We start from the raw sequence: 8,990 nt of genomic DNA on the forward strand, positions 1-8,990 counted from the left end.
ATCTCCTCTACCTTCTTCGAAGTATTCAGTTCAGCCTGATTCTTTTCAACAAACTCATATTTTACATGGGATATACTGTTGAATGAAATAGCGACTCTGCTCTCGAGGAAGCCACAGTTTTCCTGGCTGTGTGACCTTAAGAGAATTATTGAAACTTTCTGTGCTTCAGTTTCCTCATCTATAATCCTGCTATAGCAATAGCACGTACCTCAAGGGGTTGTCATGGAGGCTATATAGATTAAAAGTATAATGCACTTAAAAGTGTCTGACACACAGAAAGCATGTAATAAATGTTATTTATTACAATCCTTCAGGCCAGCACCACAGTGATGACAATCTGGCTGCTGTCTAAGCCCTTCCTCTTCCTACTGCCCCTCCCCCCCGATTTTCCAGGGTTCTCTGATTCTTCATGTGATAATGTTTGAAAGTGACAGACCCTGTGGGTAGAGCGATGTGTGCTGGCTGCAGTGGACCCGGAATTATGTGGGGGTGAGGCAAAAGCTCAGGCTACTGCTTTATTTTCTGCGATTTTGGTTCACAGTGGGGTCAGCTCAGCACTACAGGGGTTTCCAATGACAGTGTCAGGTAGGCGATATGAGCTGCACTTCCTCACAGTTTCCAAACTGAGGTTTTCAGAGCTTTAAGTTGATTATCGATATACTTATCTTGAGAAATTAAGCATTTGGAATACTGCTTTGGAAGTTCTGCCTGAGTGCCTTCTGGAATGTTCTTTTTTTTTTTTTTAAAGATTTTATTTATTTATTCATGAGAGACAGAGAGAGAGACAGAGGCAGAGGGAGAAGCAGGCTCCCCGCGGAGCAGGGACCCCGATGCGGGACCCGATCCCAGGACCCTGGGATCATGACCTGAGCTGAAGGCAGACGCTTAACCGACTGAGCCACCCAGGCGTCCCTGGAATGTTCTTTATTCTCAGCATCTCCCTGCTGTGGACTTACCTTACCTCTGGATTAAATTGCTTTTTGATAAGGTTTTCTAATAGATCACCAATCACACTCTTCGGGAGGATCTAAGTGAGATCTGTTTTTTATTGAGGTCAGCTCCATTGTTTTAGAAGGATCAATTATATTACTATTATTTGAAAACAAAACAAACCCCGAAACCCTTTGCCATGAAGTTCATGTAACTCTGGCACTGAAAATGCAGACAGTAGTCCTAAGTGATAGGGTTGTGGTTTCTGATGGTATGATCTGACACCATTGTTCTCAGCAGGAAGAGGGGCTGTGCCAGGCACCCTCTCACCCTGTCCTGCAGGAGCACATGGAGGAGCATACTCAGTCCCGAAGATTCCAGAATGGTGTATTCTCCATTCCCGTTGAGAGGCAGTGGTTTGTAAATATTGTGAGAAACCCAGAATGAAAAGGTTAAACTAGTACATTTGGGGTGGATGAGGATTAATTAGGAGATGATTTGCAAGGACTATTATTTGTGTGCTCAATTTACTGACCTTTCCCCCCACCCTCCCTGTCTAGGATGAAGCTCCGTGCTCTGTGCTCATTATCCTTAAATGTTTTCTTTTCTCTGTGTCATCACCCCATTCATTTTATCTGGTACTTTTAAAATGCAGTAATTTGGAACAGTAAGCTTCATTGGTTCTTGGGAATAGCACATTTAGTCGGCACAGCTATGCAGGCCTTAGGAAAAGTCTTTATGATCATTGGGAACTTTCTGGCACTAAGATTGGGTTCCTGGTCCAGGTTGGCAAGGATCCCAGCAGATGCCCTCCAGTGCTCTGTGGGCAGTAGGTACGTCTGAAAGCCTTACAAACAAGTTTTAAAATCAAATTTAATTACCACTTCGCTAATTTTTTGGTTATTTAGGAACAGCGATCTATTTTGTTGATTAACTTGATTAATTTTGTTGATTAACCGGAGTCCTTTTTCATTTATTTCTGTTTTCTTTGTCAGCCTTTGGACCAATTGTTACTTTGTTGCTGCTCTTGTCAACTTTAAAAGTAAAATAATTATTTTACTAGCAAAATGAATTTATTCGGGAATAACAGAGAAAGGGCAACTTGGGCAAGCAGACAAAGGTGATTCATAGGCAAGCCGTGAGAACAAAGGAGAGGGACTTGCTTTTACAGAAGAGAGGAGGAAACTGGGGAGGGTGGTTTTGAACAAAAGTTCATTGCAGAAGAACAAGAGTTTGAAGTTGTGGCAGTTTCTCATTGGCTACAAGCGGTGGTTAGTCCATTGTTGCCGGGGCAGGCATGGATCTTGCTTCTTTTTCTTAAAAGCAGATGAAATTTCTATGTAAAAAATGTCCTCCCTTGCCGAGACAGTTCTGTTCTTCCTTCTTTCTACGGGTTATGCCTGCGGCAAGGAGTGGCATTGTGTGAGAGCGCCCCCTTCCGGGCTTCCCGACTCCATTTTGATAGAGGCTTCCTTTATTTACTTATTTTCACCTGTCCAGGGGCGGACTGTGGGGCGGATTTCAGGGTGGGACCTGCGCATTCTGAGTGCCTAACTCTGCTTTGCCTGAGCTTCCTCCCAAACTCAGGTTCTCCTGCCTCCACGCCCCTTAGGTCACCACTGCGGCCGACAAGAGCTGGGTAGGAGGTTCATGCGAGGACGGGGAACTTGAGCAGGAGGGGCAGGCTGGCCAGGCAATTCTGTGGGGTCTAGTATGAGGTTGTTGATGGAAGAAGTATGGAAGGAGAGGGCCCCTCTTTGGTGCTCTTGTGTCCCGAGTTGTGGAGTCCAGGGCAGTGAGAAGGTAAGGATGAGGGTGGTTCAAAGGCGAAAGCACAGGAGGCCTTATTTCATCTCTGGCTCTTTCACTCGAAATCTTTGTTTCTCGGCCTTTATAATCTAATGATTTGAAAAAAGGAAATGTGACCTCAAAAAACCGAGGAAACAGAGCTTTTTGGACTGTTGAACATCTTTCCTCCATTTGGTCCTGGATAGAAATTCTGGTTAAAAAAATATGAGAGGGCAAGAGGAGCTACAAATAAGGACTAAGGCGAGAATCTGTGGTTTTGTTTGTGTTTTATCGCTCTCCATCTCTCTATTCTACTTTAAGCAAAGCTTAATTTAAAAATGCAAATCTTGATTTAAAAAAGACACGATTTAAGAATTTGAAAAAAATGTGTGTAAAAACGTTCATCGTATTTTAGAACACAATCCCTTGGTGTGTTATAAGTATGAATTAATTATGGAGGAAACCGTTTACATACAACTTCTCAAGAGCACATCTGACCGTGGGAAGTGCGCTACCTCAGTGCGGACAGTAAGGGTGGGCTGCCCTGAAGGTTTGCCCAAGCCCCTTAGCTCGTGTAGATGTTCAGTAACTACCGAACCCTAATCAGGATGTCTTGACTTTTTGGACTGCTCTGCATTGCTGAATTTTAAATTGCTACTTGCTGACAAGGCAAAGTTGAAGGTGAGGGGCAAGTCTCAGTATCAGCAGGAACTGGATGAGCTTTAATAGGACAAGAAAAATGCAGTTTCCAGGGCTTTGACATTTCATTCTCTTGTTATATAGCAGCTATAAAAAAGTCACTAGCATTTTCCTGTCTTCCTTACTGATCCACACCAGCAAGAGGAGAAATGAGGGTCCCAGTCTCATGCCTAATTTGGTAGCTTACCTGGTGAAAGGAGCTATGAGATGCCCGCAGCAATAGGGCTCGTGTAAGCAGCTCACCCAAGCAGAAGCCCCCCTGGAGGCGATGGAGATGCGGAAGCGCTTCATGTGAAGGTTGCTCTCCTGAAAAACGCAGTATGAGTGATTACTGAAGGCCATTTCTGAAGTTATTTCTATAATGTGCATTTGCTGAAAATGGAAGAAAATGAAAGATGCTAATGTTTGAATATCATGAAACTCGATATCATACACATCAGGACATTTCACATTTAACTTAATGAGTCACCCAAGTGTTCACTGACCAGTTGCTTTCTTAAACTTGGAGACTAATTGTTTTTCTTATGCAGGAGTCTGCTCTGTATGTGGCTTTTCCCCCTTAATATGTAGGATATTACGGCACTGAAAATATTACTGATGCAGATTTTATTCCCAGACCATTGAGTCTATTTAGATATGTCACACTCATAAAAGCTCATGTTTATTGAAGAGGGTTATTAAATTTACTGTAAGATTTCATAAAGACCCTTGTAGGTGAAAAATGCAGGTAGAATGGCTTGAGTGGATGCTTTATAAACCTTTTACGAGTCAAAAAAAGTTCTAAATGCAAATGTCTTTCGTAGAAAGTAAAAGTAATTTGTTTTTCTCATTAGGTGCCAGATAGTCAGCTAACGTGAGGATGACAGATTTTGAGATCTATGAAATCAGAGCCAGCTTTCTTTAACAGAGGACTGCTAGCTGCTTACCTTCTCTATCAAAATGAGCATTCCATTCTAAGGTTAGGTACAGATATATAAATGTCTGCCTGGTTTGGGAATGGTTCTGTTGGAGCCCTAGATATATTATTGAGAGGATTGCAGTACATTTAGTTTAACACACACACACACACGCGCGCTTATGCGCACGCATGCACACCCGCACACACACAGTTACAGAATACACTGTAATTAAAGATATTCATCACTATGTTCATTTGAACTGGTACAATAAGTGTATCTCACACTGTTTCTCTTCATTACTATGCAAGACCAGAGCTTATATTTCTTGATTTGGAATGATGCCAGAGAGTCATTTCAATATTTGAGCTTTATACATTATTATTAATCATGATGATGATGTACTTTTCAATATTCATGGGATTTCGCAACAATTTTTATTAGCCGTTTCTCTTAACAGCTGAATCAGGTCGAGAGAAATTACTACTACTCTTGCAGGTGAAGAAACAGAGGCCCAGAGAGATACATGACTTCTGGGTCACACACATGGATCATCGGCATAGCTGGTATGAAAACCCGCCGTCTTGTATTTGTACATTCTGGCATTGGGGTTCTTCTCACAAATTCGCTTTTTTTTGAGAATAAATTTTCATATTAGAAGGTTGAGATATATTTGGGAAGCTTAAAAAATACCGAGTAACACGGTGTTGGGCATATAATAGGTTTTCAATGAATATTAGCTAAAGAAATGTATAAATATCCGTTGGCAGTTCAAAGCATAGGATTTTAAAAATAATGCTTTGTTAGTGTAAAAGTAACATATTTTGAGTTAACTAATGGTAATTGGAATAGGACACCAGTTAGCGGGTAAGTTGGATATATTGCCTGTTTCAGAGTTAAGTGATAAATCACTGCAGGATAATAACGAGAGCATATGTCTCCAACAGCTTTTCAGTAAAGGTGTGATGCTCTAAACGTAAACTAGTGGACCAAAGAGATAGTGAAGATTTATTTGCTCTCTGTTGGCAGAAATAGATTTCTTTCCTTAGCCTAATAATGAGGATGCATTAAAAATGTTTATACAATAACCTCAGTTAAAATTATAAAAAAAGTACCTATAATTAAAATGCCTACAAACCCCAAAGGGCCATCTCAGCCTTAATATCATCGAGACAGATTGCATCCCACGAACTTAGGTGTTCCCTGTATATGGCGGAAATTTAACAATGCTAATGCCATGTAGCTTGTGGCCACTGAGGAGACAAGCACATTATCCCATCGGTTAATCTGTATCCATCAGTGTCTTTGTGTTTCACTCTCATATTGCTTTTGAAACGTCTGGATCTAGTGTCTTGACAAATTCTAAGTTAGGAGGTTTAAGTATAGTTTGCCCAATTTTTATTCAAAAAGTGTATAACATTCTAAATGTTCTTTCTTTAAAATTATGTTGTGCAGTTCTATCACTGTTCAAAGAAAATGTCTAATCCGTAGGGGAATGCTGAGCTCTGTGGTATCTTTGCTCATTGCTTCCTACTATAATGACCAGGCGAGCTGGATGCTGTCCGTGTCATCGAAGGAGAGCAGGATAGACATTTGTCTCTGTTTTTACTTTTAATCTTTATTGAAATATAACAACATACGATGTTATATTAGTTTCAACATTTGTCTCCATTTTTAGACTATCAGATCATTCATCTTGGGACCCACTTTTTCACACTTCTTGGATTTTGAATAATTTAGTAAAATTAAGCCAATTTGCAGTTTGTTTTTAAAGGTATTATCATAGGGAGTACTGGGAATCATAATTCTAAGCTTAACACAACCTGCACTTATGCAATGAAAATGTTTTCTAACTAGACTTGACTGTTTGGATCCAATTCTGACGCTTTGCCCTATTTGAATCACCTTTGGCAGTCAAAGAAGCGGAGAAAGGAGAACTCTGGACCAAACAACATAGCCTTTTTATGCCTGAAGGTCTGGTGGATCCAGGGCGCTTGAGATAGTCCTGTGTTTCTGGGAGCAATGTTGTGTTATAGCCTCATGATGAATTTGGGGATTCACTCAGCAAATGCTTATTGTGTGTGAGGCCCAGCACCGAATCTGCTAAGGCCTCAGAAAAGCATCTGCTGTACTCTCGTTAATTAAATATGTTGACCTGGGTTTGGGGGTGGCCTGAACCTAAAATCCTGGAGGAGAGATCACGCTCCAATGACACTGGCAGCTTGGGAAGAGCCACATTGAAATGAGGCAGCAGGGGTCACCCATAAAACAGGCATAGTAACAGCACTCTGTGTATCATGTTCAGTAAAATATTGGGCAAAAGAATGTATCCGGGCTTGTGTGACAGCAGAGTCTACTTGTCCCCGTCACCATATCATCTGCTTTGCCAGCAATACATTTCCAATGACTGAGCACATTATGCACAGCAGGTGGGATTAGAATGTTTTCAGGAATCTTTAATGCCTTCCTATCTTGTGAATGGTTTCCTTAGGCAAATACTGATTTCAAAACATGTGCTTCCTTAAGAGTACACTTACTGTGATAAGCACAGTGTAAGATACAGAATTGTTGAATTACTCTATTGTAAACCTAAAACTAATATAACTATGTTAATTATACTGGAATTAAAATTTAAAAATATGTGCTTCTTAAATACACAGTTGTTTAAGGGGCAGTCACGTTAAATGGGTACTGCAACTTTAGTGTTTGTTGCTTAACCATTGTCTCTTCCTCCCCTGCACCCCACCCATGCTCAAAAGAAGAGAGAAACAAAAGCATATTGACACACAAAGAAAACAAAAACCAAACTCCCCAAATGGTTTGGGGCACTTACTCTTGCAAAGACTTGTGGCAATTCTCAAATCCGGAATCACTATTAACTAAAAGGAAGTTTTGCACCTCTCCCCAACCCTCCCACCCTCGACTATTTGCATAGTTGTAAATAACAGAAAATCAGACACTTGCAGTAAAATTGCTTTTCTTTTTTGGGGGGGGCGGAGGAGCAGAGGGAGAGGGAGAGAGAGAATCCCAAACAGGCTCCACACCCAGTGCAGAGCCTATCACGGGGCTCGATCTCACCACCCTGAGATCATGACCTGAGCCGAAATCAAGAGCCTGATGCTTAACCGACTGAGCCACCCAGGTGCCCCGGTAAAATTACTCTTTTAATTTTCAAAGTCTGCAAATCGTAGGGAAGGCTCTTTGCTATTGTGGTTTTAACATTACAAAGATCGAGTGAAGAATAATGGCAACAACCATAGCAGTAATGATAGCTAATACATAATGATCATGTGCTGTGTGCTAGTTACTTTTCTGAGGGCTTTTATGTATTTGCTCATTGAATACAAGTAACTGTGAAGTAGGTAGTACATTTAGCCCCATTTTATGGATGAGCACCCTGAGGGACAGAGGGGTTTAGTAATTGTCTAAGATCTCATAGCTAGTAAGCGACAGAGCTGTGTTATGGGCCCAGGCAGTCTGGCTCCAGACTTCGCATTCTTAAATACTCAACTCTTCATACGCTTTTTTGTAAAATCATTCAAGTACCTTGTTTGGCTTATGTTTTACTAATCTGGTAGCTCACCAAGAGAAAACATCTACATGCATACTTGTTTCTTTTGGGCTTAATCTTTCTTGCTTAAAAATGTCTCTTTCTGAAGCCATGCGCATGGCAAGAAATTAGAACTGTGCAAAGAATCCAGTGTCAAGGAAATCTCTCACCCAGTTGTGTTCCCGTTCACTTTCCCTAGCCGGAGGCAGACATTGTCCCCGGTTGCTTGTGTATCCTTCCAGAGATATTCTGTGCACATACGAGCTTATATTTCAAATCACTTTAAAAAAGTGGTTGAAGTTTCTGAACAGACAGCTTTACACAGCAGCCTACTCACCTCAGTGACTCCAAATGTGTCCCAGAAAACCAGGAGACCCAGACACTTAGATAATCATATTCAGTTGGGCATGTTGGCTGGGACACTCAAGTTTCTGCTGTCCCCAGCTTATGGGAAGCACAGTTAAGAAGGTTATAAATATGACATGTTTAGTCTATTGGGACCCAGGTAGACACTGTGCTCAGAACCCTTGGCCATTTACTACTTACAGCACCACCGAGGAGTGTCAGCAGAACGTGCTTCAAAGACAGTCTGTCCCAGAAGAAACACAGACCTTTTTCCCAGTGGGGACACCAAATTCTAGTTAAGATGAGGATGTGTCATACTTACCTGGCAGGGGCGATGCCATCATCACGAAAGTGGTTTTCTCAGGGCAAGGCTTATCCAGTGCAAAAAGGGGATGCTGACCTCTGCAGTTTCCCCAATTGTGGGAAACTCGACTGCATAATTTGGGGTGGAGGACTGTGTTCACACTTCCAAAAAAAAAAAAAAAAAGATGATGGTCTATATGTACAAATCAAGTTAAAAATATGGGAATTTAAAAAACAACTGTTTAAAAAAAGTGTATTTTCATTGATCTAGCAAGCACACTTCTAGAAATTTATCCAAAGACTTAGCTGCATGGTTGTTCATGACAACCATTTGGGAACAAACCAAAATAACCCACAACTGAGGCTTGGTTAAATAAATTACATTAACTGAATAGAGAGTCACCTAACCATTAAGAAAATGAAAAGAATATTAAGTGATATAGAAAGTTGTTTACAATACATAGCTAAGTAGAAAGAGC

General features: G+C 41.0%; 1 non-coding gene across 1 annotated transcript; it reads left to right on the forward strand.

The window, feature by feature from the left end:
* Positions 1 to 8,522: 8,522 nt before the first annotated feature.
* Positions 8,523 to 8,681, forward strand: LOC123840105 (U1 spliceosomal RNA). Its single transcript, XR_006789915.2, has one exon. It is a non-coding gene; the product is annotated as a U1 spliceosomal RNA (small nuclear RNA).
* Positions 8,682 to 8,990: the final 309 nt, after the last annotated feature.

Source organism: Mirounga angustirostris, unplaced genomic scaffold (genome assembly GCF_029215605.1).
Source record: "Mirounga angustirostris isolate CCGP_5_RB_7025 unplaced genomic scaffold, mMirAng1.0.hap1 SCAF_3, whole genome shotgun sequence".
Lineage (NCBI taxonomy): Eukaryota > Metazoa > Chordata > Mammalia > Carnivora > Phocidae > Mirounga > Mirounga angustirostris.